The 27,248-nt window shown below is 47.7% G+C and overlaps 1 protein-coding gene across 3 annotated transcripts in view; it reads right to left on the bottom strand.

The window, feature by feature from the left end:
• SLC45A4 (solute carrier family 45 member 4) overlaps positions 1 to 26,916 on the bottom strand; it is a 96,130-nt gene extending 69,214 nt beyond the window's left edge. Inside the window, exons 1-2 of one of the 3 annotated variants that reach the window (XM_081951102.1) lie at positions 18,812 to 18,990; positions 18,493 to 18,668 (exon numbers count right to left, since the gene is read on the bottom strand). The gene's annotated coding sequence lies outside the window, so the exon portion shown is untranslated. Of the gene's footprint in view, positions 1 to 18,492; positions 18,669 to 18,811; positions 18,991 to 26,677 lie in introns of those variants that run through there. The other 2 variants (XM_081951101.1, XM_081951103.1) reach the window with 2 other exon arrangements.
• Positions 26,917 to 27,248: the final 332 nt, after the last annotated feature.

Consider the following 27,248-nt stretch of genomic DNA (forward strand, 5'->3'; position numbering starts at 1 on the left):
CTCAGTAACTTAACTCTCAAGTTCTGGTCCATAAAACGTATTTATGAGGTGGTAAAGTTCTATAGTAGGGCTTTTGCAATGCAACAGCTTTTTAAGATTTGTGGACTTCAACTCCCAGAATTTTCTAGTCAGCATGGCTGACTGGGGAATTCTGGGAGTTGGAGTCCACAGGTCTTAGAAGTTGGACGCAGTTGGACATCCCAGTTCTACAGTATTCTTGTCCAATTTGTAAGGACGGATAAGGTCAAGGGTAGTACCAATAGTAAAAGGCGCCTTGGACGCAGTCCCAAATCAGCCATGCAGTTTTGATGGCCAGGTCGCGATACTTCATTATTTTTTTTAGTTCTTTTTTCCGAAAAAGAATTACTACTACTACTACTACTACTACTACTACTACTACTACTACTACTACTACATGGTCAATTTTTGGTGAGATTCACAGTCTTTGGGGCTGGTTGCGCTCAACAGCTCGAGTCCTAACTAAGGACCTAGGAACTGTTAAGGTAACGTCGGAGGATATAAGCTTTTCCAAGTAGGGTGTTTTTTTGTAAAATCAGGATGTTCAAGTCCGATAAATTTAGAATTTTCAAATTATCATCATCATCATCATCACCACCACCACCACCACCATCAGGGCTGGTTGGTAGCTCAACAGCTCGAGTCCTAACCAAGGACCTAGGAACTGTTAATGTAACGTCGGAGGATATAAGTTGTTCCAAGTAGGGTGGTTTTTGTAGAGTCAGAATGTTCAAGTCAGGTAAATTTAGAATTTCCAAATAACGAGGTAACCCTTTAGGTATTATTGCTCCAAGGGCTCCAATTACAATTGGGACAACACATGATTTCTTTTTCCACAGTTGCTCAACCTCAATTTGCAAGTCCCGGTATTTTGTGATTTATTTTATATTATTATTATTATTATTATTATTATTATTATTATTATTATTATTATTATTATTATTATTATTATTATTATTACTACTACTACTACTACTACTACTACTACTAGTAGTAGTAGTAGTAGTAGTATTATATCTGACAGCTCAGTACCTAGGATGCTGGCAGCAACCCGTATCAACCATCAGCACCAGTCAATGGTATTTGTGATACATTCTTAAATCTTCAGCTGACCGAGCTCCATGTTTCATGAATAAAAGTTTTTAATAATAATATTTTTTTTAAAAAAATCACCAGGAACCGAAGCTGCAGGAAGAGGCTGTTTGTCTGCAGACGAGGCGAGACGTCACAATTTCTCCACTGCTGAGTCATTGCCCATTGGCCCACATCGCAGCTGTCTCTTCGCTGGTAAACATACTGAAAGTTTTGGAAGCCTGGCTGAAAGTTAAGCCAAGGCCTTAAGGAAAAGCACATTTCGCCGCTCGGCCCAAAGGCGGCCGAGGGGATGATGTCCTGCAGAGCAGATCTTCTTCCCCTGACGGAAACTGACTAGATCAATGAGGGCGAAGCTTTTTCCCCTCAGGTGCCAAAAGCGAGGGCGTGCACGTGCCCACACCCGTAATTAAATGCCCCCCTTCCCCGCGTTTTGCCCACCTGAGCATGTGCACACAACCCCCCTGCTGCCCCCCCCCCGTGCATGCACGCATGGCTTTCTTGGAGCCTGGGAAGGCAAAAATGGACTCCCCTGCCTCACCACGCACTCCGGCGGCAGGAAACAGCTCGTTTCCCGACTTCCGGTGGGGCCTGGTAGGTCCATTTCTCCTCAGGCTTACCTGAAGCCTCGGGAGGGTGAAAAACAGCCCAACGGAAGTTCGTTTCCAAACTTCCGGTGGGCCCGCTGGGGAGGGTGAAAATGGCCTCCCACATGCCCTCCGGAAGGCCAGAAAACAGCTATGAGCACTGGAACTGACATAGGGCCATGCCTCGCCTGCCCTCAGATATGGCTCTGCATGCTACCTGTGGCAGCATCACGGGACTAGATCTAGCCCTGACTACCAACCGCTCCTCTTTGCAAAAGCTGGCGGGGGCTTCCGTCCTAACGTCATATTCGATGGGTATCTTCTTCCTATGCACTGAGATTTTATTTTTATTTTTCCCAGCCTCAGAACGAAAGATGGGGGCATCCATTGTTTTTTGTCCCGGCCCCCTCGGTAAGACGGGCCTATCAGGGCAACCTGGTTTTACCCAAATATGGGTCGGAGCATATGGCTTCCCCTTCCGCTTTTCAGTCCCAATCCGGGAGTCTTCGCGGGCAGTCGCTTTCGCGACCAACTATTTTTGTGCTAAAATATAAATGTAACACAAGGATGGGGCAAATCAGTTGCCGACCATGTACAGGTAGTCCTCAACTTGCAACATTTCACTTAGTGACCATTCAAAGTTATGACATCCCTGGAAAAAAAAGGGACTTATGACCAGCTTTCACCCTTATGATCGCTGCAGCATTCCCCATGATCAAAATGGAGACGCTTGACAAGTGACTCATATTTATGACGGTGGCAATGTCCTGGGGTCACTGGGGTCCCCTTTTGCGACCTCTGGACAAGCAAAGTCAAGGGGGAAGCCCGACTCACTTAACAATCTCGGGTTACTAGCTTAACAACCGCAGTGATTCACTTAACAACAGTGGCAAGAAAAGCCGTAAAACGGGGGCAAAATTTACTTAACAAATGTTTCACAACAACCAAGCAAAATTTGGAGCTCAGTCATGGTTGTAAGTTGAGGACTAGCAGTATGGAGGCTGGTCATAAGTAGGGAAGGGCATAGGAGTTTTGCATTTAAATCTAAAAACTGAGGCTGTGTCAGTCTCCTTTTCTTGATTCTCGGCAAGGAGAAAGAAGCATACAAAGAGAAGTGGCTCAACCTGATTTTACACAGTATCTCCTTCTATTCTTTCATTCCTTCCTTCCCTTCTTCCATCTCTCTCCTCCCTCCCTCCCACTCTTTTTCTTTCTCTCTCTTTTTTCTTTCTCTTTCCTTCCTTCCCTTTCCCTTCCTTCTTTTTCCTTTTTTCCTTCCTTCCTTTCTTTTCTTATTCTCCTTCCTTCCTTTTCCCCCTCCCTCCTTTCCACACTTCCTTGTTTCTTTCTTTTCATTTCTCTTTCCTTCCTTCCTTCCTTCTACCTTTCCTTTTTCCTTCCTTCATTCCCCTTTCTTTTCCCCCTCCCTCCCTCCCTTTCTTTTTCTTTCTCTCTTTCCTTCCTTTCTTCCACCTTTCTTTTTCTCCTTCCTTCCTTTTCTTTTCCTCCCTCCCTCCCTCGCCAAATGCTGTTTTCTTACACTGTAACACTGCAATTGTCAGTTTGTGATGGTGGTAAGGGCCCGGGGGGGGGGGGGGAGGGGAAGGGGGTGAGAATGACTGCAAGAAAATCAACAAGGTCATTTATTTTCAGGAATGAATTACAAAGCTGGCTTGCTGGAATAAGGCCCTCAAGTGACTAAGCCTCCCTTCGTCTGGAAAGGGGCGAGGCAGAGCCGCCAGCTAAAATCCAAGACAAACCAAATAAAATACTTTTTAAAACAAGAGCCCCCCCCCCCCAACTCTCTTCGCCCTTCCCATATTTCTCACCACCAAGTGATTTGTGTGCAAATTGTGCTTGTGCTTCTATTAGAAGGCTGAATGGAGACTAGGTCAGAAGTGCTATTCAGCCGGTTCTGACCAGTTCGGGCGAACCAATAGCGGAAATTTTAAGCAGTTGGCAGAACTGGCAAATGTCCCATTTTGGCTCCCAGGTAAGTGCAGGGAGGCTTGCTAGGCCAAAAATCAGGGGTAAGGAGGGGACCTCGGAGGTCATCTAGCCCAATCTCCTGCTGCAGCAAGAGACCTTATATTATCTTGGTTATTTTGGTATCTCTAACATAGAGGAGAAATTCCCAGAAATCCCAGGCATTGCCAACCTTCCCCCCCCCCCCCAGTAAAAAAACAACCTAGCGCAAAAACTTCATGCAGTATTAAAAAGAATAGAAAAGGGGCTGCTTCGTATTGTTTAATGGATTGCTAAATTCGCAAAATGGACGGCTAAATTGGCCACGCCCACCCAGCACAGGTGGGTTGCTCCCGGTTGGGCCCGGATCAGGGCGAACCGGTAGTAGCGGCGGCAGGAGGCTCTGCCCAACTGCCCAGATGCTTCTGCGCAAGCACGCACCCAAGTCGGTAGTAAAAAAAATTGGCAACCACCATTGCCATGGCCACACCCACTAAGCCACGCCCACAGAACCAGTAGTAAAAAAATTGAATCCCACCACTGTCACCCAGTCACATGATAACCTGGCCACACCCATCAAGCCACGCCCACAGAACAGGTACCCTGACAGAACCCTGTAGTCTTTCGGGTGCGTTTCAAGGTCTTGATAACTATCTTTAAAGCGCTCCATGGCACAGGATCTAGCTACTTGCGGGATCGTATCCTGCCCCATACATCCCTGCGACCAATTCGCTCTCACAGGGAAGTTTTTTGGGTGTTTTAATTGTTTTTAATTGCTTTTGCTGTTTTTAATTAATTGATTATTTATTTATTATGTGTTGTATAACGCTTTTTGTATATCTCCTCGTTATTTATTTGTTGTGTAGTAAATTGTACGCCGCCCCGAGTCCCTTGGTGGAAAGGGTGCAGCATATAAAATGGATTAATAAATAATAATAAATAAATAAATAAGGTAGTAAAAAAATTGAATCCCACCACTGCCACCCAGTCACATGATAACCTGGCCACACCCACCAAGCCATGCCCACAGAACAGGTAGTAAAAAAATTGAATCTCACCACTGCCACCCAGTCACATGATAACCTGGCCACACCCATCAAGCCACGCCCACAGAACTGGTAGTAAAAAATTTGAATGTCACCACTGCCACCCAGTCACATGATAACCTGGCCACACCCATCAAGCCATGCCCACAGAACTGGTAGTAAAAAAAATGGCAACCCACCACTGCCACATGATAGCCTGGCCACGCCCACAGAACTGGTAGTAAAAAAATTGGCAACCCACCACTGCCACCCAGTCACATGATAGCCTGGCCACACCCACAGAACAGGTAGTAAAAAAATTGAATCTCACCACTGCCACCCAGTCACATGATAACCTGGCCACACCCACCAAGCCACACCCACAGAACCAGTAGTAAAAAAATTGAACCCCACCACTGGGCTGGGCGCCTTTGCTAGGTCTACCCCAGAAGAAAACTCAACAAGCCGGAAAAGAAGGAAGGCAAAATTGCAAGGGACAAGGGCAAGGTCTCGGCTACGGAGACTTAAAAAGTGCCTTTGCCTTTGAAATAACCTATTACCTCTTTGGCTGTGTAAGCTGCTAGGAAGAAAACAGAAAGGGACACTGGTTGGTAAGCCTCCAGGTAAGGCTATTACTGCCTGCTAATTAAAAAGCAAGCCAGTGAGCACGGACTGTGACATAACGACTCTGGATTTAAACTGCAACTCAAACCAGGAAATGTAACCCGAGGCAGGAGCAGCCCTACCCAGCCTGCCTTTCAAAACAGCTTGGCTGCTGAAGCCTCTTCTCGAAGCAAAAGATCCTGAGAGCAGGAGGGGTGGGGGTGGGTTTTGAAATGATAGCGAGAAGAACCTTAGGGACTAGAAGCTGAAGGTTAGCAGCCCTGTGTTGCAAAAACCTGGATCGGCACTCACGATCGGCTAAGAGTTGGGGATTTCCAGGATATCTGTGATGGGTCAGGCGGCCCTGAGAAACAGGGAAATGGAAGATTTGGGGGGAAGTGTTTCTCAATCGTGGCAGCTTTAAGATGGGTGGACTTCAACTCCCAGGATTCCTCATCCAGCCTGCTTAAGACATCTGAGCTTCAGCTCCCAGAATTCCCCAGTCAGAAAGCTTTAAGTCATGGGGACATTATATTCCAAAATTACCCAACCAGCATGCTTTAAGATGGGTGGACTTCAACTCCCAGGATTCCTCATCCAGCCTGCTTAAGACATCTGGGCTTCAGCTCCCAGAATTCCCCAGTCAGAAAGCTTTAAGACATGGGGACTTTATATTCCAAAATTACCCAGTCAGCATGCTTTAAGATGGGTGGACTTCAACTCCCAGAATTCCTGATCCAGCCTGCTTTAAGACATGGGGACTTTATATTCCAAAATTCCCCAGCCGGCATACTCTAGGATGGGTGGACTTCAACTCCCAGAATTCCCCAGCCAGAATGGTTTAAGATACCTGGACTTCAACTCCCAGAATTCCAAGCCAGCATTCTTTAAGACCTGTGGACTTTACATTCCAAAATTCCCCAGCCTAAGTTGGATAGATTTCAACTCCCAGAATTCCCCAGCCAGACTTCTGAGAGTTGAAATCCACGTATCTTAAAGCCTGCTGGCTGGGGAATTCTGGGAGTTGAAGTCCACACATCTTAAAGTGGCCAAGTTTGAGAAACTCTGCTTGAAGGAACTTTCATCACCAATGAGCTTAAATGGCCTCAGCGAAGAGGAACTAAGATTTGTGTGCTATTTATTTATTGCCCTGCATCCTGCCACAATCCCACAAGACTCATGGAAAGTTTACAGGCAATGCAAACTTTAAAACCAGCTCTGATCTCAAACATAAAATACAGAAAAAGAGGAGAATCTTAGAAAACCATCCAGGAAAACAGAAATGTTATGGAACAGATTAACCTGCTGGAATCTTGGCAGGACGACACCTTGTGTATCCCGAACGGTGCCAAGAAGACTGTCAATACTAAAATATTTATAAGCATTAGTGGGTAAAAGGCAAAGCAAAGAATCAAGTATTTTTTTGGGGTAAGCTTTTATATCAACATCTACTGGACTTGTGGAATTCTACCAGAATTCAACTCCTTTGCTTTCCATTTAAGTGAAAACAGACACTCCCATCATGTTTGTGGAGACTCTCTTAATGTCTGTAGATTCTCCGTCATCCAGGTCATGGTTGTCCCCAAAGGTGCTTTTTCAAGAGGCATCTGGACTTCCTTCTTCTTTGAAGATGTTTTGCTTCTCATCCCAGAAGCTTCTTCAGCTCTGACTGGATGGTGGGGAAACGGAAGGATTTATATTCCTTAGAGACAAAGCTGGTCTTTTGCATCCTTTTAGAGAGTCCTTGAGGCCACCTGGAGGTTTATCTGTGTCCTCAGGGGGTCACTTGAGTGGTGCAAATGGGTGTGGAGCCTCCTTGGAACTGTTCCACATCCATTTGCACTACTCAGGTGACCCCGAGGACACAGATAAACCTCCAAGTGGCCTCAACAACCCTCTAAAAGGATGCAAACGACCAGCTGTCTGCAAAGAGTATCAATCCTTCCATTCCCCACCATCCAGTCAGAGCTGAAGAAGCTTCTTGGATGAGAAGCGAAACGTCTTCAAAAGAAAAAGAAGGGTTAGGGATATTTCAAAAGATGAAACCAGGCAGGAAAAACCAGATGCACAGGTACGAAGTCGTAGGCGGTAGGCGAAAGCTTGCATTTGAAAACTTACAAAAGAGGATATTCAGGCAGGCATCGATTTACGACCACAATTGAGGCGAAACTTTTGGTTGCTAAGCGAGACAGTTCGGTGAGCTTTGCCCCATTTCTACGGCCTTTCTTGCCACCGTAGCTAAGAGAATCCCTGCAGCTGTTAAGTTAGTTAACACAGTCGTTAAGTGAATCTGGTTTCCCCCATTGACTTTATTCGCCAGAAGGTTGCAAAAGGAGAACACGCGGGACATTGCAACCATCATGAATATCAGTCAATTGCCAAGTGACTGGATTTGGAGCGTGGGAATGGCGCAAAAGCGTGAAAATGGGTCGTGTCACTTTTTACAGGGCCATTTGGAGGGGGCACTAAAATAACAGAATAACAGAGTTGGAAGGGACTTTGGAGGTCTTCTAGACCAACCCCCTACTCAAGCAGGAGACACGACACCATTCCAGACTAACGACTGTCCAGTGTCTTCTCAAAAGCCTCCACCCACAATTTCTGAATATATATATATATGTTTTCGTAGATTTTCACGGGTGTAGGTATGCTGGTTTTGTTGTATTCGGGTCTTTTCCCGTGTAAGGTTGAGATTGTCTTTGCAACGTTTCGGCAGGATCTCACCTGCCATCTTCAAGCTTCATACATACATACATACATACATACATACATACATACATACATACACGTATTGCATTTTATAAACAGGTGTTTGACAGTAACGTTTAAAACCACTGGTTAAAAAAAAATAATCACCTGGTTCACCTCATTTTTCTTTTTAAAGAGAGAAGCCATCAGGAATAACGGCTTCCGTCTTCTGGTGTAAATCCCTGTCAATGGGCATGCTGGTCCATGAACTTATATGGTCAGAAATATGAAGCAAACGAAGAAATGGTTTGCAAAGCTGCAGCGTGCAAAAGGATGACTCTGAATTTACAGCAACACACTGGCCCCCAAAAAACCCCTCATTTGTCTCCATCGCCTCATTTTTTTTTTTAACCTACGATGACCTTCAGATTGCAAAGATGATTTAGGTTAGCCCCGGACACCTAACGTAGGATTTCAAAAGTAAATTATTTGGAGTATGAAGTGCAGTATGAAGGAATTGTAAGGGGCAAAAGCAACACAAAAGGCAGTAGCAAAGAGGAGGTTGTAATAAAATGACCTGCAGTGAGATGGGCCAATGGTTTTGTGCAGCTGGGCGTTGTAAACAAGGACCCATCACTCTGCTCCAGGGTTTCACTCCAATGCCCGAGAGTGATTTGGATGCCCTTTTTCCGAGAGGAGCAGGTGTTGAGCTCAGGTGCTTCCCCAGCTTTGCAACTGGGGGAAGCAGAAGAGCCAAACACAAATACTGAAAGATGAACAGGGGACACGGGCACCATCCGAATAAAATGGGTCTTTGCTTGATTACCCCACCCCAGAGCATTAATTGACGGCGGGGGGAGAAGGAAGGAAGGAAGGAAAGAAGGGTAGAGAGGAAAGAAAGAGCGAAAAAGGAAGGAAGCAAGGAAGAAAAAGGACGGGCAGAGAGGAAGGAAAGAATGAACAAAAGAAAATACAGAGAGTAAAGAAAGAATGGGAAAGAGAAAGAAGAGACAAAAAACAAGAAGGAAAGAAAGAAAAAAGAAGGGAGAGGGAAGGGAGAAGGAAGGAAGGAAGGAGAGAGAGAAAGCTAGAAAGAGAGAGATAGAGAGAGAAAAAGGGAAAAAGTGAAAGAAAGAAAGAAAGAAAGAAAGAAAGAAAGAAAGAAAGAAAGAAAGGAGAGAAAAGAAAGAAAGAAACTCTAAGCATCAATTTTGGGGTGAAATCCTTGGCCTGTAAATTTTATGGGCAGGTAATGAAATATCTCCCCCACCCCCATGAGGTTTTTGTTCTCTGTGCACTTGGCAGGCCTTTTCCTTTCCACTTGAATGGAGGGAAACGACCACAAGCAAAACGCTGCCAGCAATTTTGGGATGACTAAAGTTTAGCCCTGTCGGGTCGTAAAATTTCTCTTCTCACGCAGGGGGGCCAAGAAAAACACCCAAAAGGCCATGATGGGCAGGCAACCCAAATCCACAATCACACATGGAGCAAGATATTTCCCGGGCTGCCAAGTCTGTGGCCTCTTCTAGGTCAGGGGTCTCCAAACTCGGCAAATTCAAGGCTTGTGGACTTCAACTCCCAGAATTCCCCTGCCAGCATGCTTCAAGATGAATGGACTTCAACTCCCAGAATTTCCGCCAGCAATGCAATTCTCAGAAATCCCCTGCCAGCAATGCTTTAGGATGGGTGGACTACAACTCCCAGAATTCCCCTGCTAGCATGCTTTAGGATGGGTGGACTTCAACTCCCAGAATTTCTTCCAGCAATGCTTTAAGATGGGTGGACTACAACTCCCTGAATTCCCCTCCTACCATGCTTTAGGGTGGGTGTTCAAATCCCAGAATTCCCCTGCCAGCAATGCAACTCCCAGAAATCCCCTGCCAGCATGCTTTAAGATAAGTGAACCTCAACTCCCAGAATTCCCCTGCCAGCATGCTTTAGGATGAGTGGACTTCAACTCCCAGAATTCCCCTGCCAGTAGTGCCTTAAGATGGGTGGACTTCAACTCCCAGAAGTCTGGTTGGCGATTTCTGGAAGTCCAGCCCCCTTAAAGCATGGCTGGCTCAGGGATTCTGGGAGTTGAAGTCCACAGGTCATAAAGTCGCCACCATTGCCCTGGGCTGCTCTAGAGCTCTCGAATCTAAGCACCCAATCTGGATTTTCCTGCATTCGCAGCCATCTTAGGCGGGTTGGCCGGCTGCACCCCGAGGTGCTGAAGACTGAGACTTGTGTCTTGTCAACCCTCACATAGATTACTGTAATTGCTTTCTGCGGGGCCGCTCTTGAAGATGACTTGGCATGACAGCTTTTGAGAACGACGCCCGTTTTCGCCAGAGAGACGACCTTGGAGAAACTCGACAGAGGTGGTTTCCACCACGTGTTTGTCAACGGGCATGTAAGAGAAAGAAATGTAAACAGACTCCACTTCAATTCCCTTTAGTACAGTGTTTCTCAAACTTGGCGACTTTAAGTCCTGTGGACTTCAACTCCCAGAATTCCCCAGCCAGCTATGCTGGCTGGGGGATTCTGGGAGTTGAAGTCCACAGGACTTAAAGTCGCCAAGTTTGAGAAACACTGCTTTAGTATAACGGGGAGGAGAAGGAAGAGAAGAGGCCTGGCTTTCAAGATTCTGTTACAGGTAGTGCTTGACTTATAACCATGGATTTAGAGACCGTTCAAAGTTACTGTCAAGACTGAAGCACACCTACATTCTGCTTTGCTTGTCAATAACGGGGAGTGGGGTAGATGGAATGCAAGGGTGACAGAATAGCAATAGCACTTATATACCACTTCATAGTGCTTTACGGCCCTCTCTAAGCGGTTTATAGAGTCAGCCTCTTGCCCCCAACAACCTGGGTCTTTATTTTACCCACCTCGGAAGGATGGAAGGATGAGTCAACCTTGAGCCTGGTGAGATTTGAACTGCCAAATTGCAGGCAGCCGGCAGTCAGCAGAAGTAGCCTGCAGTACTGCATTCTAACCGCTGTGGCTCTGGTTTTTAAGCATCCATCGGCTGCCATGGGACACTGCTGGCATCTCAAGGACACACTGATCAGCTGTCCCGGCATGGCTGGCTGTTTCCCATAACAAAATGAACAGGAGCGATTGGTGGATGTTACAGACTGTGGATGGCCAGTAAAGAAAAGGGGGAATGAACTATGCTTGCTTTCGTGCGCGAAACCCAGAGCTGGTTTTGCTTCTTCTGTGCCAAAGTTTTATACTCTTGGTCAAATAATATCCCAAGAGTTCCTTTTTCTGCATTCGCCAACAGTTGACATTTACAACACAGCACTGAAAAACCTACGACCATTTTTCACACTGACGACCGTGTCAGCCTCCCCGTGGTCACGTGATCAAAATTTGGGCACGTGGCAACTGACTCATATTTATGACGGTTGCAGTGTCCCTGAGTCATGTGATCCTCTTTTGCAACCTTTGGACAAGCAAAGACAATGGGGGAGCCAGATTTACTTATCAACCGGTTTCCTAATGTAACAAGTGGAGTGATTCACTTAACAACTGGGGCAAGACAGGTTGTAAAATGGGGCAAAACCCACTTTAACAACGGTGTTACTTAGCAATGCAAGATTTGGGTTCCAGTGTGATCATAAGTCGAGGACTATCTGTAGTCCTTCCACTTACGACCATAGGGGAGCCTGCCCATTATGGTCATAAGTCATGAAGGCCTTTAAAGTGGCTCGTGTCACTGTCCCGATTTCATGACCATTTTTTGCAGCAATCATTGAACAAATAAGCATGGTCATTAAGAGACTCCATGGTCATTAAGCAAATGCATTGTTCACTATGGGGCATTTTTGCCAAACCGGAAGTGGCAGGATTTGGCAAAAACATCAGAAATGGCTATCAGATTTTGGGATGTTGTGAACAGCTGTTGTTGAACACCTTAAGGGGGGAATCATGTGATGGTGGGGGGGGGGGCTGTTGGAATTTCAAAACCAGGTCGTAAATACATTTTTTGGGGGGGGGGGGCACCATAACGGTTACTACATGACTGGCCTTGAGTCAAGGACTATATAATTACACATATAGCAATATACAATTTTTTTTTGTATTAGGTAGAATATGGTGATTGGTATAAAAACAATATATTGAAATATTGAATATTCAAATAACAAGTTGAATAAGCAATAATGGGAGATCTGAAGGTAAGATAAATGTTGGTATTAATATTAGTTATATTTTTGTTAAATGTAACAAATATGATTGAAAGTATTTTATTCACATCGAAAGGTATTAAGGTATTAAGATAGGGTGATCGGTACAAAAATAGCATATTGAAATATTGAATTAAATAATGAAAGATTAAAATTTAATATAAAGATGTGCATTACTACTAGTATTATATAAGATAGTTACATGGAACAAATATGAATAATATTTTTTAAAAAATTGTATGACACTCAGGTACTATACTGTTTACACACTGAATATGCAAAAAGTAAAAATTTAAAAAAAACTTCCTCCAAGGTCCCATCCAGCTCTATTCTGTTACTTAATAGGAGATAAAACAATTTAGATACCCATAATCAAAACTTCAACCCAAAAAGATGCTTGCACAGATGGAAGTAATTAGAAAATATGCTGTTTTCTTAACATCTGTTCTTCATTTTTTAAATAAAAAACCTGTATCAACCAGCTTTAATTAAAGGATTTCCCCCCCCCCAAGGATTCTTTGCTGCTGTGTTAAGCTTTCAGCCAATTCTATTTCCCGTTTTTTTAAAAAATACCTTTGATCCAAAGAAACATGTACTTTACTTTTCCAGTGCTTTGCTTTTGTGAATCTGACTTCTAACGTAAAAAATAAAACAAAGCGAATTAGTTTCTCGCGCTCTGCCATTTTGTGTTATTTGTCAACGATCAAGGGAGCTTGTTGTTTCCGATGCAAACCTTTTCTCGAATATTGAAAAGCTCCTTTGATGTTTAGTGATGTGGATGTGCCTCAGTCATTAGATGATTTTATGATCCTTGACTCTCTCATGAAGTTAAGAAATTGTCTCGCTGCTAATAAAACTGCAACTTGTGACTGATTGTTCTCTGACATTTAGCAGAATGAAGTTTTCTGTGCATGTGTAGGGGGAGGGGAGGCGGTGGGTCATGCATGCATGCGTGGGGGGGAATGCAGGTCATACGGCACCCCGTGCCCTGCTTTGGTTTCAGGAGGCTTCAGGGAGGTCTGCTAGGACCCAAAAAGGGTGCAGGGGGGGTTGCGTGCATGCATGGGAGGGGCCATGGGGGGCATCATGCGCGCATGCTCAGGGGCCTATTGCATTGCGTGTACGGGCACAATTTCGGCACGGGAGGACAAAACGGTTAGCCATCACCGCCCTTAGATATCAATTTCTCAAGATCAGGAAGAAATGGCCTAGCTCTAACAGCGACAGAGACATGGAGGATGTTTGGGGCTCTGGGTCATTGGAAGTTGTTTTGATATTTAAATTTAATAGCATCAAAACAATGGCACCCATTTGGTGTGCTTACATTTCCATGCTTGTTGATCTGCCTCACACCAAGGTTTTTTGTAAAAAAATAATTAGGAAGAGCATAAGGACCAGTGGTGGGTTTCTAATTTTTCCCCCTACAGGTTTGCTTGTCTGCGCGCATGCGCGGAAGCATCTGGGCGGGTGGGCGGAGCCTCCTGACGCCCTTACTACGGGTTCACCCGATCCAAGAGCAACCTGCCTCTGGGTAAGAACTCTTTTATCACCTAAGAAACCAAGTTAGAGAGACTTCAGAAGAGTTCAACATTTGCATCTTCGTATTTTCCAACAGGTACTCAACTGATCTGGAACCCGTCTTAACTTGGAAATGCTTTTAACAAATGAGAAAGACTTTCCCAGTCATTTAGATATTAGCCTTTGTAACGTTAGTCCCAGATTTAGCAGAGGGATAACCTGAATGATATGGTTGTAATCCGGTCCTGCAACTTTGCCAAAGGCACAGATAAACAATAGGTTGGTGATGACTAACCTTTTCCGGACCGAATGTCCAAAGCCTGCACGCGCCAGAACCTCCAAAATGCAATGCGCATGCGCCCCTCCCCTGTGCATGCGTGTGTACACCCCCCCGCATGCGCCTTTCCCACCAAGCTTGAGTGGCAGAGCCATAGGCTCGCCATCACGGCCCTAGCCGTTCCCAACGCTTTGCAAATTAAGTCTTCTTAATCCAGAGTGTAGCATGTTCAGATACGGTAGGCCCACACAGTCTTATTTCCTCTTGGCGCAAGGCTATGGAAATATTGTCCTCTTTATCTGTCTCTTGAGGCCAACGTGGCCTAATGGTTATGCAGACACGCAAATCTATTTTTTTTTCTTTAAAAGCCCACAAGGTGGCACTGAATGAGTCACTGGTAAGTCCACTCTATCTGCAAGGATTATCAATAAATTCCCTGGATAAATGGGAAGGAGATTATATATATATATATATACCGTATTTTTCAGACTATAAGACCCACCGGAGTATAAGACCATGATTTTGAAGAGGTAAATTTAAAAAAAATAGTTTTTGCACTCTGCAAGCCTCCCAAAAACCGTCTACATGCCTCATTTTTTTCCACGTCCATTTTTGCAAAGGGGACAGGGTTTCGGTAGGCAAAAAAATCCTGTATTCAGTGTATAAGACGCACCCAGATTTTCACCCTCTTTTTGAGGGGGGAAAAGGTGTGTCTTATACTCCAAAAAATACAGTATATCTATATCTATCTTTCTATCTCTCATCTCTCCCTCTCATCTCTGTCTGTCTGTCTATCTATCTAGCATCTACGTATCTCTATCATCTCTGCCTGTCTGTCTATCTATCTATCCATCATCTATCCATCTATCTGTCCATCCATCATCTATCTATCCATTATCTATCCATTATTTATCTATCTATCTATCATCTATCTATTTATCTATCATCTATCTATCTATCATCTATCTATCATCTATCTATCTATCTATCTATCTATCTATCTATCTATCTATCTATCTATCTATCATCTATCTATTTCATCTCTGCCTGTCTATCTATCCATCATCTATCTATCTATCTATCTATCATCTATCTATCTATCTATCTATCTATCTATCTATCTATCTATCTATCATCTATCTATCTATCTATCTATCATCTATCTATCATCTATCTATCTATCTACTATCTATCTATCTCATCTCTTGTCTATCTATCTACCTATCGCTCTCTATCATCTCTGTCTGTCTGTCTGTCTGTCTATCTCTCTATCATTAAATTGTGGTCACATGATCACGGGAAGTTACAAATTGTCATCAATGTGGGCTTGAATGCGCAAAATGCTATTATGTGAACCTCGCAGGGAGAGCAAAAGTCAGAACTTCAAATCTAGGCCGTCAGTACTTTTTTGGGTGTGTGTGTGTATGTTGTCTATCGTAACTTTAAATGCTCGCTAAACTACTGGTAGCCCTTGACTTACGACCACAGTTGAGAGCAACACTTCCACTGCCAAGCAAGACAGTTGTTGAGTGAGCTTTGCCCCATTTTATGACCCTTTCTGGGCCCAGTCGTTAAGCGAATCACTGCAGTTGTGAAAGCGAGCAACATGGGGTTCCGTGAAGCTGGCTGACAAGCCACTGACTTGGCTTGTCAGAAGGTCGCAAAAGAGGGGGTCACGTGACAGCCTTCCCCTGTCCTTGCGGGGACGCTGCAACCGTCGTAAATATGAACTGGTTGCCAAAGCGTCTGAATTTTGATCATGTGACCACAGGGACGCTACAAGGGATTGTAAAGTGTGAAAAACGGTCACAGCAAGTCACTGTTTTTCAGGGCCGTGGTAACTTTGACTGCTCACTGAATAAATGCTTGCAAGAACGTCCCATAATCATTAAGCAAAGAATCCCCAAACTAGAAAGGTAAAAGTTCCCCTTGCACACATGTGCTAGTCGTTCCTGACTCTAGAGGGCGGTGCTCATCTCCGTTTCAAAGATGAAGATCCAGCACTGTCCGAAGACTTCTCCGTGGTCATGTGGCCGGCAGGACTAGACACAAAAGGCGCATGGAACGCTGTTACCTTCCCACCAAAGGTGGTTCCTATTTTTCTACTTGCATTTTCTCCGTGCTTTTCAAACTGCTAGGTTGGCAGAAGTTGGGACAAGTAACAGGAGCTCACACCGTTATGTAGCACTAGGGATTCAAACCTCCAAACTGCCAACCTTTCTGATCGACAACTCAGCGTCTTAGCCACTGAGCCACCGCATCCTCTCTCTATGGACAACCCCCAAAACACTTCGGTCTTACATATGCATGGAATAACTGTGGTCTAATAAAGCACCTTTTCTCAGGTTTCGCTGCATTGCAAAGAGCTCACCTGTTCAGCCTTTGCCACTCTTATCGCGTCCGCCGATAACCGCCCTGCCGCCCTGTTTCGGGTGACCCGCTCTCTCTTATCACAGAGGACGCGGGAAGCCCCTCTACAGGGCAGAGCAGAGGAGTTTGGGGAATATCTGCAGGACAAAATCGCTCAGATCCGGAGCGGATGGACCCCCTTCAGTGGACCAGAGGAGCCGCCAACAGTGAGTCTTGTGAGACCACTCTGGGAGGAGTTTGCATCTGTTGCCCCCGAGGATTTGGATAGGTTGCGTGGACGGCTGCGACCGACCACGTTTAATGGACCCGTGTCCCTCCTGGTTGGTACTGGCATCCTGGGAAGTGACACGAGGCTGGCTACTGGGCCTGGTGAACGCCTCTTTGAGCGAGGGGTCCTTTCCTGCCGCCTTGAAAGAGGCGGTGGTGAGGCCCTTACTCAAGAGGCCTTCCCTTGACCCGATGGAGCTAGCTAATTATCGTCCAGTCTCCAACCTTCCCTTTTTAGCGAAGGTTGTAGAGAATGTGGTGGCACAGCAGTTTCCACGACACCTTGAGGAATCCGAATATCTAGACCCACGCCAGTCCGGCTTCCGGCCCAGACACAGCACGGAGACGGCCTTGGTCGTGTTGGTCGATGATCTCTGGAGGGCCAGAGATAGGGGTTGTTCCTCTATCCTGGTCCTATTAGATCTCTCGGCGGCTTTTGATACCATCGACCATGGTATCCTATTGTGCCGGCTGGGGGGGATGGGAGTTGGAGGCACCATTTTGCGGTGGTTCGGCTCCTACCTCTCCGACCGGACGCAATGTGTGTTGGCAGGGGGGCAGAGGTCGACTCTAAGGCCACTCACTTGTGGGGTGCCTCAGGGGTCGGTCCTCTCGCCCCTTCTGTTCAACGCATATGTGAAGCCACTGGGGGAGATCATCCGTGGTTTTGGGGTGGAGTATCATCTGTACGCTGATGATACGCAGCTGTACATTTCCACCCCAGACCACCCCAACGAGGCTGTCGAGGTGATGACCCGGTGTTTGGAAGCCGTCGGGGTCTGGATGGGGGACAACAGACTCAAGCTCAACCCCTCCAAGACTGAGTGGCTGTGGCTACCGGCACCCCGGTTCAGTCAGTTGATTCCATCGCTGACCATAGGGGGCTAGCAATTGCCCCCTATGGAACGGGCGCGCAATTTGGGCGTCCTCCTAGATGCCCGGCTGTCAATGGATGACCATGTGGCAGCCGTGGCAAGAGGGCGTTCCACCAGGTTCGCCTGGTGCGCCAATTGCGCCCCCTACTGGACCGGGATGCCCTACGCACGGTCACTCATGCACTGGTGACGTCTCGGCTGGACTACTGCAATGCCCTCTACATGGGGCTTCCCTTGGGATGCGCTCGAAGACTGCAGCTAGTCCAGAACACAGCCGCGCGGGCTATTTTTGGGAGTACTAGGTACTCCCACATAACACCGCTCCTGCGCGAGCTGCACTGGCTGCCTGTGGTCTTTCGGGTGCGTTTCAAGGTGTTAATCACCATCTTTAAAGCGCTCCATGGCTCAGGACCTAGGTACTTGCAGGATCGCATCCTACCACACACTTCCCTGCGACCGATTCGCTCTCACAGGGAGGGGCTCCTCCGGGTGCCGTCCACTAGGCAGTGCCAACGGGCGGCGCCTAGGAGTAGAGCCTTCTCTGTGATGGGCCCAACCTTCTGGAATGACCTCCCCCCCGATATCAGAACCACCACCGACTTTCTCTCCTTTCGACGAAAACTGAAGTCTCACCTGTTCCGTTTAGCCGGCCTGGACCATTCATAACCTCATTATACCTCTTGGCAGATATATTTTAACTGGGTAATTTTAATTGGGTATTTTTAGGATTGTTTATATACTGTTTTTATCTGCTTTACCTGTACAGTGTTGTATTGCCTCCTCTTCTATTTTTTTATGTTTCCATGTTTGTAGTCTATTTTATCTATTTCATTTGACTGTACACCGCCCCGAGTCCCTTTGGTGAGAGGGGGTGGTATAAAAATCGAAATAAAAGGTAAAGGTAAAGGTAAACAAGCAAACAAACACCAAAGAGCAATCAAAACAAAAGATGAAGGCCCGCCTGGATTAAAAATGCACTTTGGGATAACTTCCCCCCTGTTGATTTTCAAGACAAGAGCGGGCTAACGTTACCTTGATAAGTGCTTTTTATTTCCATCTCAGCAATTGTCATCTTTTTGGCAGTCTCCCAAGCGAAAAGCGGTGATTCCGGAGAACATAAGCGAAAGTGGGGAAGAGACTTTCATCTCTGTTGCAAAACACTCAATGGGCTCCCAAATCCCAAGCCCATTCTTAAAGGAAAATTCGTTCTGAAGTGGCCATTGCAAAAAAAAAAAAAAAAAGCATTTAAAATTCGTTTTAAAGGCACGGCAGTCCTGGGTATATATCCCAGCTTACTGGAGAGACAACTCAATTTAAAAAACAACCACAAACCACCACCCTCAAAGCTCACCTTTCTAATTGCAGCCAATAAAACCGCCTCACTCTGCCACGGCAATTAAAAGAGAAGGTTACGTCCTGGAGCAGCAAACATACCAAAAGCACTTAAACCTTTGCTGCTTGCAGAGAGAGAGCTCACTTTCGACCTCTGCATATTTTGGAACTTGGTGTTTGTTCTCCAGTCGCAAAGGCCGTCCGCCCACCTGCACCAGAAATCCCAGCCCGTTTTCCCAGTAAACCTTAGCAGGGGTGCCTCAGCCAGGCGATGGAATGTCACACATGCCATCCGTCACCGACGACCCGTTCCGGCAAGCCATTTTAAGCAGCGGGTGCTTGCATAAGGCCTGGGTTGTTTACGATTCTCAGTTGCAGACGGTGCCAAGGTGGGCATCCTCACATTACATGGAATCTTTTTTTTTAAAAAAACCCAATTTCGGTGTTGCCCACGAAGGGTAGGTAAGGAGGAGCAAAGTTTTGCAGAGGCTATAGCTGAAGTCTGATCCCTTCCTTGTGGCAGGGGGTTGGACTAGAATTGGGGTCCCCAGACGTCCGGTCTGTGGCATGGCAGAAACTGGGCCACACAAACAAGCCTAAGCCCCATGTGCGGGATGCAGCCAGCCTGCGAAGCCACGCCGCCTCCGGTCCGTGGGAAAACTTTTCTCTGTGGAACTGGATCCCTAGTACTCAAAAGTTTGGAGGGGGGGGCAGCACCGGACTAAAAGATCTCCAAGGTCCCTTCCAACTCTTGTTATTCTGTACTTCTGGGCATCCTCGGGCTCTTTGTTCTGGTGCTGGAATCCTGGTCCATCTAGCGACCCAAAGCAAGAAACGGGTGGGGATGCTAACAAGCAGGGGACAAAATTGTGGGGAGGGGTGGACGAAAGCAAAGTTCGTGTTTTTTCAAAAGACAGGTTCAAGGTCATTGGAGTCATGATAGATAGGATTTGCCCCCACTCTCTAACTCTGCAAAAGGCTTGGAACCATGGGGCAGGGGGGAACCAGTTTGGCCTCGTGGTTAAGGCACCAGGCTAAGAAAGTGGGAGGCATGAATTCTAGTCCCGCCTTAGTCATAAAAGCCTGAATGGTGATTTGGGGCCAATCAGCAGGAGACGGTGAGTTCTAGTCCTGCCTTAGTCATGAACGCCAGCTGGATGACTTCGGGCGTATCGCCAAGAGACCGTGAGTTCTAGTTCCCGCCTTAGGCATGGAAACTAGCTAGGTGACTCGAGTCCAATCCACCAGAATGGCTGTGAGTTCTAGTCCTGCCTTAGGCACAAAAACCAGCTAGGTGTCTTATGTCCAATCACCAGGAGACGGCAAATTCTAGTCCTCCTTTGGGTATGAAAACTGGGTGAGTGACTTTGGGCCAATCACAAGGAGACGCTGAGCTCTAGTCCAGCCTTTGGCATGGAAGCTATCAGGGTGACTTTAGGACAATCGCCAGGGGACCACGAGTTCTAGTCCCGCCTTAGCCATGAAAGCCAGCTGGGTGACTTTAGGCCAATCTCTCTCTCTCTCTTTCTCATCTCTCTCTGTATCTCTCTTTCTGTCTCTCTCTTGTCTCTTTCTCTCTGTATCTATTTCTCCCCCCCCCTTTGTCTCTCTGCCTCTCATCTCTTTCTCTGTCTATGTATCTCTCTCTCTCAACTCTCTCTCTCCCCTTTCTCTCTCTCTTTCTCACTCTCATCTCTCTCTATCTGTCTCTCTCTCCTTCTATCTTTTTCTCTCTGTATCTATTTCTCTCTCCCCCCCCCCCCGTCTCTCTCTCATCTCTCTGTATCTTTCTCTCTCATCTCTTATCTCCCTCCCTCCCTAGCCCACCTCAGAGGGTTGTTGTGGGATAAACAGGAGGATGGTGTGTCGGACACATTCAGCGCCTTGAGTTATTTGTAGAAACAGTAAGGGTGGGATTATAAACCAATAAGTAAAATAAATATGCCCTCTGCCTTTATCATAAGAACCGAACGACAAATATCCACGGTGAAACGAAAGGCAGATTTCAAAAACTCTGGTTCATTTTTAGTGCAGGCCATGCCCTGCACTAAAACCGGCGAGCAACCGGTTTTTTTGACAGTCTCAAAAAGATATCTAAGAACCACCCAAATGTCCCACGGTTATGCTCTCCAAACTCGCAGGTCAGCAGTTCGCACTGCCGCCTGCATCTCAAAAGGCAAGAGCGCGCCTACTTCCTTACTCCGAGAGAAGAGGGCACAAGATTTCACCCCGCTCGGAGGCCGACCACAAATATGCAGACCGAAGCATTTTTTCCTTAATCACCGCAAGTGACTGTTTACATTACGGTCAGCATAACTTAAGTGGATTGATTGCCGGGGTTTATCACGGATATGTAATTATTCCTGAGCCATAAAAGAAATTCCACCGTGGCTTCTTCCGAATCAACTTGGTGGGGGAGCCACGGCCCATATCAAGGACCTGCGACCTCAAATAATACGCCGTCTTCTTCCGCCAGGAGGGCTCGACACAAAACTTTTAATAGTATAAATATTATTTTTTTTTAGTGGGCCGCTTCGGTTGGAAAGAGGAAGAACTAGCTGGACTTCTTGGCCCTGTAAAACCCAGAAACCCAACGGGAGTCTAGAAGCATTGAAATCGTTGCCCTCCCAAAATCGCCTGTCCCCCGACAAGCTCGTTTCAAGAAAGATCCCTTCTGACCTTCACTGCAGCGACACCCTGCATGGCAGGCTGATCGGCTGCCTGCAATTTAGCAGTTTGAACCTCACCAGGATCAAGGTCGGCTCGGCCTTCCATCCTTCCGATCGGTAAAATGAGGAGCCAGATTGTTGGGGGCAAGAGGCTTACTCTGTAAACCGCTTAGAGAGGGCTCTAAAAGCACTGTGAAGCGGCATATAAGTCTAAGGGGTCTGGCTATCTTCCTTCCTTCCCTCCTTCCTTCCTTCCTTCCTTCCTAACTCCCTCCCTGCCTCACTCTCACATAGGGGCATGCATAAGCACACCATCGTGCCTGCCGTCCCTCTCCTTCTGTCCCCATTTATTCGTACCCATTTCATTCATACTCATGTTTATTCTTATACCTATTAACTTGTAAACGATCGGACAAATCAAATGAATAAAATATTTCCTTCCTTCTTTCCTCCCTCCCCTATTATTCATTCATTCTTTCTTTCTCTCTCTCTCTCTCCCCCTTCCATCCCCTATCCTTCTTGTCCTTCCTTCCCCTATCCTCCTTTTCCTTCCTTCCTCTCTCCCTTCCCCTCTCCTCCCTGTGATTAGAATGAAGTATTGCAGGTTAACTCTGCCAACTGCCAGGAGTTCGATTCAGACCAGCTCAAGGTTGATTCAGCCTTCTGTCTTCCCGAGGTCAGTGAAACGAGGACCCGGATTGTTGGGGGCAATGTGCTGACTCTATAAACCACTTAGAGGGGACTGTAAAAGTACTGTGAAGCGGCATATAAGTCTAAGCGCTATTGCTATTTGCAGGAGCTCACTAATTACGACAACTGCGTTACAGGCAGTCCTCGACTTACAACATTTCATTTAGTGACCATTCGACGCTGCAACGGCACTGGAAAAAAGCGACCTATGACCGTTTTTCACTGTTATGACCGTTGCAGCATCCCCAAGGTCACGTAATTTATATTCGGAGGCTTGGCCACTGATTCACCTTTATGATGGTCGCAGTGTCCCAGGATCCCCTTTTGCGACCATCTGACGAGCAATTCATTTAACAACTGTGTTACTAAATTAACCACTGCTAGGAATTCACTTAACAACCGTGGCAAGAAAGATCGCAAAATGGGGCAAAAACTCACTTAACAATTGCCTCAATTTTGGGCTCAATTGTTGTCATAGGTTGAGGACCACCTGTCTCTGATATTAAGCTCTTTATCTCCTTTGGAATTTAATCTTTTCTCCCTAAATTCATTCCATCCTGACAACCCCCACTCCCGGTAACAGACTCGGTCCTCCTTTCATTGCTCAGTCAATGCGGGGTAAAAATGGGAAGGGTCTTCAGAAGGCAAGGTTAAGCCTTCTGACTTGCAATAGCAGCGGTCACCAACTGGGGGTCCATGGACCACTGGTGGTCCACGAGAAAATTTTGGTGGTATTTAGAAAAATTATTTCCATTTTTTATATTGCACTAAATCAGGGGTCCTCAAACTATGGCCCCTGGGATGGATACATGCAATGAATGTTTGTGTTGCTGCAGAGAGTCTCACCCTTTGGGATCTTTTTGTGTGGGTCAGAGGGGGGGCAGAAATTCCAACTTGGGGTCTGCTTCAGCCTCCTGGTGGGGGGCTTTGGGCGAAGGCTGGAGGGAAGCACCACTGGTGGCAAAGAGCCAGAGGGCCTCGTTCCAGTGGGACTGCATCATGGCCTGGAACTGGCTGACCATCTCAGCCCACTGAGCCTCCAAGCACTGGACCTGGCCTTGCAGGTACCCAGCAGGCCTTCCCTCTGCTTGGAAAGCCCATGCTTGTAGTCCTCAGTGAGGTGCTTCTGCTGAGCCTCCTTCTCGGTCAGATCCAATTTGAACTGAGCTGTTTTGCCAACTCTTTCTCCTGGTGGCTGCTTAACTCTGGCAACTGCTTCCTGTTGGGGCCCTAAGGAGCCCGGGCGGGCAGGGGAGGAGTGGCTGGGAGGGGAGGGGCGAGTAGAGACCAACAAGGCACCCCTTGATGTGAATGGCATTGAGTTGGCCACGGCCACCCAGTCACAGGACCACCTAGCCACGGCCACCCAGCTGGTCATTAGGTAGATCATATTAGTGGTCTGTGGGATTTAAAATTATAAATTTAGTGGTCCCTGAGGTCCAAAAGATTAGGGACCCCTGTGCTATAGGATTATCCATTTGGCAGCCTTAATTTCAGATTAAACAGAGCAACATGAACTACTGCAGTGAAAGGTATGATTGATCTGTCAGACCCTAATAAACAGAGTGACTTCTCCGGTGGGTCGGAACTCCAGAATTTTTTTTTCTGGGAGAGTCTTGTTCAGGTTTATGCAGGGCCCAGATTTTGCTTTTCGGCTACTGGGCCGGATGGAAAAAACCCCAGTATTTTCTTGCTAAACTGCAAGTCATCCAGAGTTCCTGATTTACGTCTGACTTTGTTCAGCTTTTGGTTTCAGTACTTTCCTTCTCTCTGTTCTTCCTAAGCCCCAATACTTCCGTTGGGCAAAGATTCCTGCTCTCTGCACCGTAGAAAAGATATATATTCGTATGTCCAATCACACTGGCTAATAAAGAATACTATTTTCATTTTCTCTTTCTCTCCAACCCCAAAACCACATTCTGAAGAGTTACGTACACAAGCATGAGAAGGAGCAAAAAAACCTGATTTCAATTTCTGTTTCCAGGAATTTTCTTTCGTTCTTTCTTTCCTTTCCTGCTTTCTTTCCTTCTTTCTTTTTCTTTTTTTCTCACTTCCTTCCTTTCTTTCTCATTCCTTCCACCTTCTTGTTTCTAGGCTAACCTAAAGAGTGCTTTAAAGGGGCCTTTGCTTTCCAACGGTACAGCTGCCTATTCATTCATCTTGCCTGGATGAGCTTCCCTCCTCCTCTTTGGAATCTCAAATATCTTATCCTCTCTGGAAACCAGTTAGACCATCAGTGTAAATCCCCATGCAGAGATCCTGAGGTTCATTTCTCCCCTAGCAGGAACCTCCCATCACGAGGCTGCTGCGACTAATTGAAAGCACCACCGACTACTTGAAAGCACCACCAGCGTGAAATCTCTTCCAAAGGCCACCCAAGGACCCCCTCCTCTCTTCTACCTGGTGTCTTGCAAAAGCATTCAGACAACCCTTCTGCTTCTCTTGCCTTTGTTGCATAAGCCCTGGGATCTCTTCTTCCTTGCACCCTCACAGCACCTGCCCTGTTCGTCCGCCTCCTCCTCCTCCTGGTGCCATTAACCAGTTTCCGATCATTTTGCAACCAGCAGTTACTCCTCTCTAAAGCTTGTTTTTTTCCCCTAACCAAGCAGGCACAAAATGCTTCCACCTTTCTCTTTTGGGTCTTCTCCTTCTCCAAATCCCACCCCAATTCAGTGACCTTCCTCAACATCCTGAGTTCCCCTTCTTTGCCAGAAAAGTCTCATTCAACATTCCCACGTGCACCTTCCTGAAGATGCTTCTGGCATACAAGGCCTGTCCTGTATCCCATGAAGGCATCGTTTCACACAAGGGGGTCTCTGTCCAAAACGCCCCCTCTCCCCCTTTCCCACAACCTCCGCACACCTCCCAAGAGGCCCACACTGTTTGACCTCCAACTTCTCCCCCCAATCACTGCGCACCGAAGAACAAACTTCTCTATTGTGACCATCCTTTGACCAGGGATCTTTTCATTCATCCTGCCTCTCCCGACAAAAAAACCCACACTTCCCCCCCCTTCCAAATTTTTTACTCAGGATATGTCTTAATCCTTAAATTGCATAATCAAGCACATTGGTCCACATCAGAAGATCTCCCTTCAGGGCACCTTCTCCAAAGCGATTCCACAAAAAATAAAATAAAAAAACCACACACACCTCTTCTTCTCCATCTTCCCAAGCGAACGTTCATGAGATCACCAAGGATCCTCCTCTTGCAAAAGACAGACAAGATGTATCATGCGGAGAAAAAAAGGCTGGGATCCCCCCCCCCCACCCAAGCAACTGACCCCAATGTAGGTCGTAAGGACAAACTTATGCAGAGACACGGGTCCAATGTTGGTGATGAGCACCTCAAGGGTGCAAAAGTAGGGGGGATTTTGCCACCAGGGAGGCCCACCTGGGAGAAAAGGAGTTTCGGGATCCAGCAAGGATGCGCTTCTCCCAATCCCAGGATTATGTAACAGTTGCTCGGAGTGACAGGCTGGAGAGCCAGCCCCGAGCAGGAGAGGACAAGCACGGTAACTGGAGAAGCCAGCCTGCTGCATCCTTACACCCACCATGCAGAAGGGGGGAGGGGGGTTCCAAGAGCCATCTATCTGCTCCCACCCAGCCAGGGGCAGCCCCTCTTTTTTAGGGGGTCAGCTGGAAGGAGGGAAGCAGAGGCATTGGATGGAAAGGAGACCTGGAAAATCCAGAAGGATCAAGCAAGGCTCCGGCATCATCCCAAGCCCAACCCCCACCATTGCTGCCCATCTCCCGCAGCCACGTTCCTCCCCGACCTGCCCCTCCCCCCCGTGTGCCAAGGGGTCCCCCACCATCCTCATCCCATCTTAAAGGGGGGGGGGGGGAGAAGCATTTGATGGAGGAGGTGATCTGGCAAATCCAGAGGAGGAAAAGGTCAAGCAAGCCCCACCACCAACACCACTATTGCAGCCACATTGCACCCTCCAACCTGGGTGCCCTCCAGGTGTGCCAAAGGGTACCTTAACCCCCATCGTCCCCATCCAGCCCGTCTGGAAGGAGGCGACAGAGGCATTTGATGGAGGAGGAAGAAACCTGGCAAATCCAGAGCAAGGATCACACAGGCCTCCATTCCCCATCATCCCCCCACCTCCATCCTCCTCATCATCATGCCCCCCCACAATACCCACCCACCCTCCCCATCGCAGCCACGTTCCTCCCCAACCTGGGTGCCCTCCAATTGCGCCAAAGGGACCCTAACACCCATCATCCCCATCCCGCCCCACTTTTTGGGGAGAGGAGGGGGACACGGAGAATCGGGGGGGGGAGGGGAGAAGCCCACCCGGGAAAGCCGCCTCAACCTCATCTCCCGGGAGAGTTTTTTTCCTTGACGACGCCACAGCAGAGAGCAAGCAGGGGAGCCAACGGGGGCGCGCGCGTCCCGACGTGCGGATGCGTGTCGCGGGGAAAGCGGTCGTCGGGATGGCTCCGGGTCGATCCCGCGTGTCCAACGGCGCCCGCGCGTGGGCAGTGGGCAGAAGGAGAAGGGAACCCGAGCTCGGCCGGTACCTGCTCCTTGCGGACCGCGCTGCTCCGCCGGGGCCCGGCTGCTCCCCCCGCTGGGCAGGGGCCGGCTTCGTGGAGGGCGCTGGGGACGGGGCTGCTCCGGGGGCGCTGGCGGGTCCGTCCGGGGCGGCCACGGCTGGCGAGGGAAGCGGCAGGAGAGGCGGCGGGCCAGCGGCGGCGGCGGGCGCTTTATACCCTCGACTCCTCGGAAACCGTCTCCGCGCAACGCTTCCGCTTCCGCCCCGCCCCGCCCCTCGCGCCCGCCCAACTCATGAATATGCAGAGAGGGGGCGGGGCGGGCGCGCGGCCAATGAAGGGGCGCGGGGTGGGGCGGACCCCACAAAATCTTCCCCCCCCTCCCGTACTGCTCCTCCTCGGGCTCGCCTGATTGGCGAAGGTGGGCGAACCTGCGGGGACGATGACGTCACGCGCGGGGAGGGGGAGAAGGTGCGCGCGCGGGATGGGGGGGTGGAGCGGGCGCCGCCAACGTCCCTTCCTCCCGCCAGCCGACCTCGCGGGGTCGTTGTGAGGAGGGCGGAGGAGAGGGGGTGGCTCTGCGCGGGTTTCTTGGGGG

Source organism: Natrix helvetica, assembly GCF_964273705.1.
Source record: "Natrix helvetica genome assembly, chromosome: 4".
Lineage (NCBI taxonomy): Eukaryota > Metazoa > Chordata > Lepidosauria > Squamata > Natricidae > Natrix > Natrix helvetica.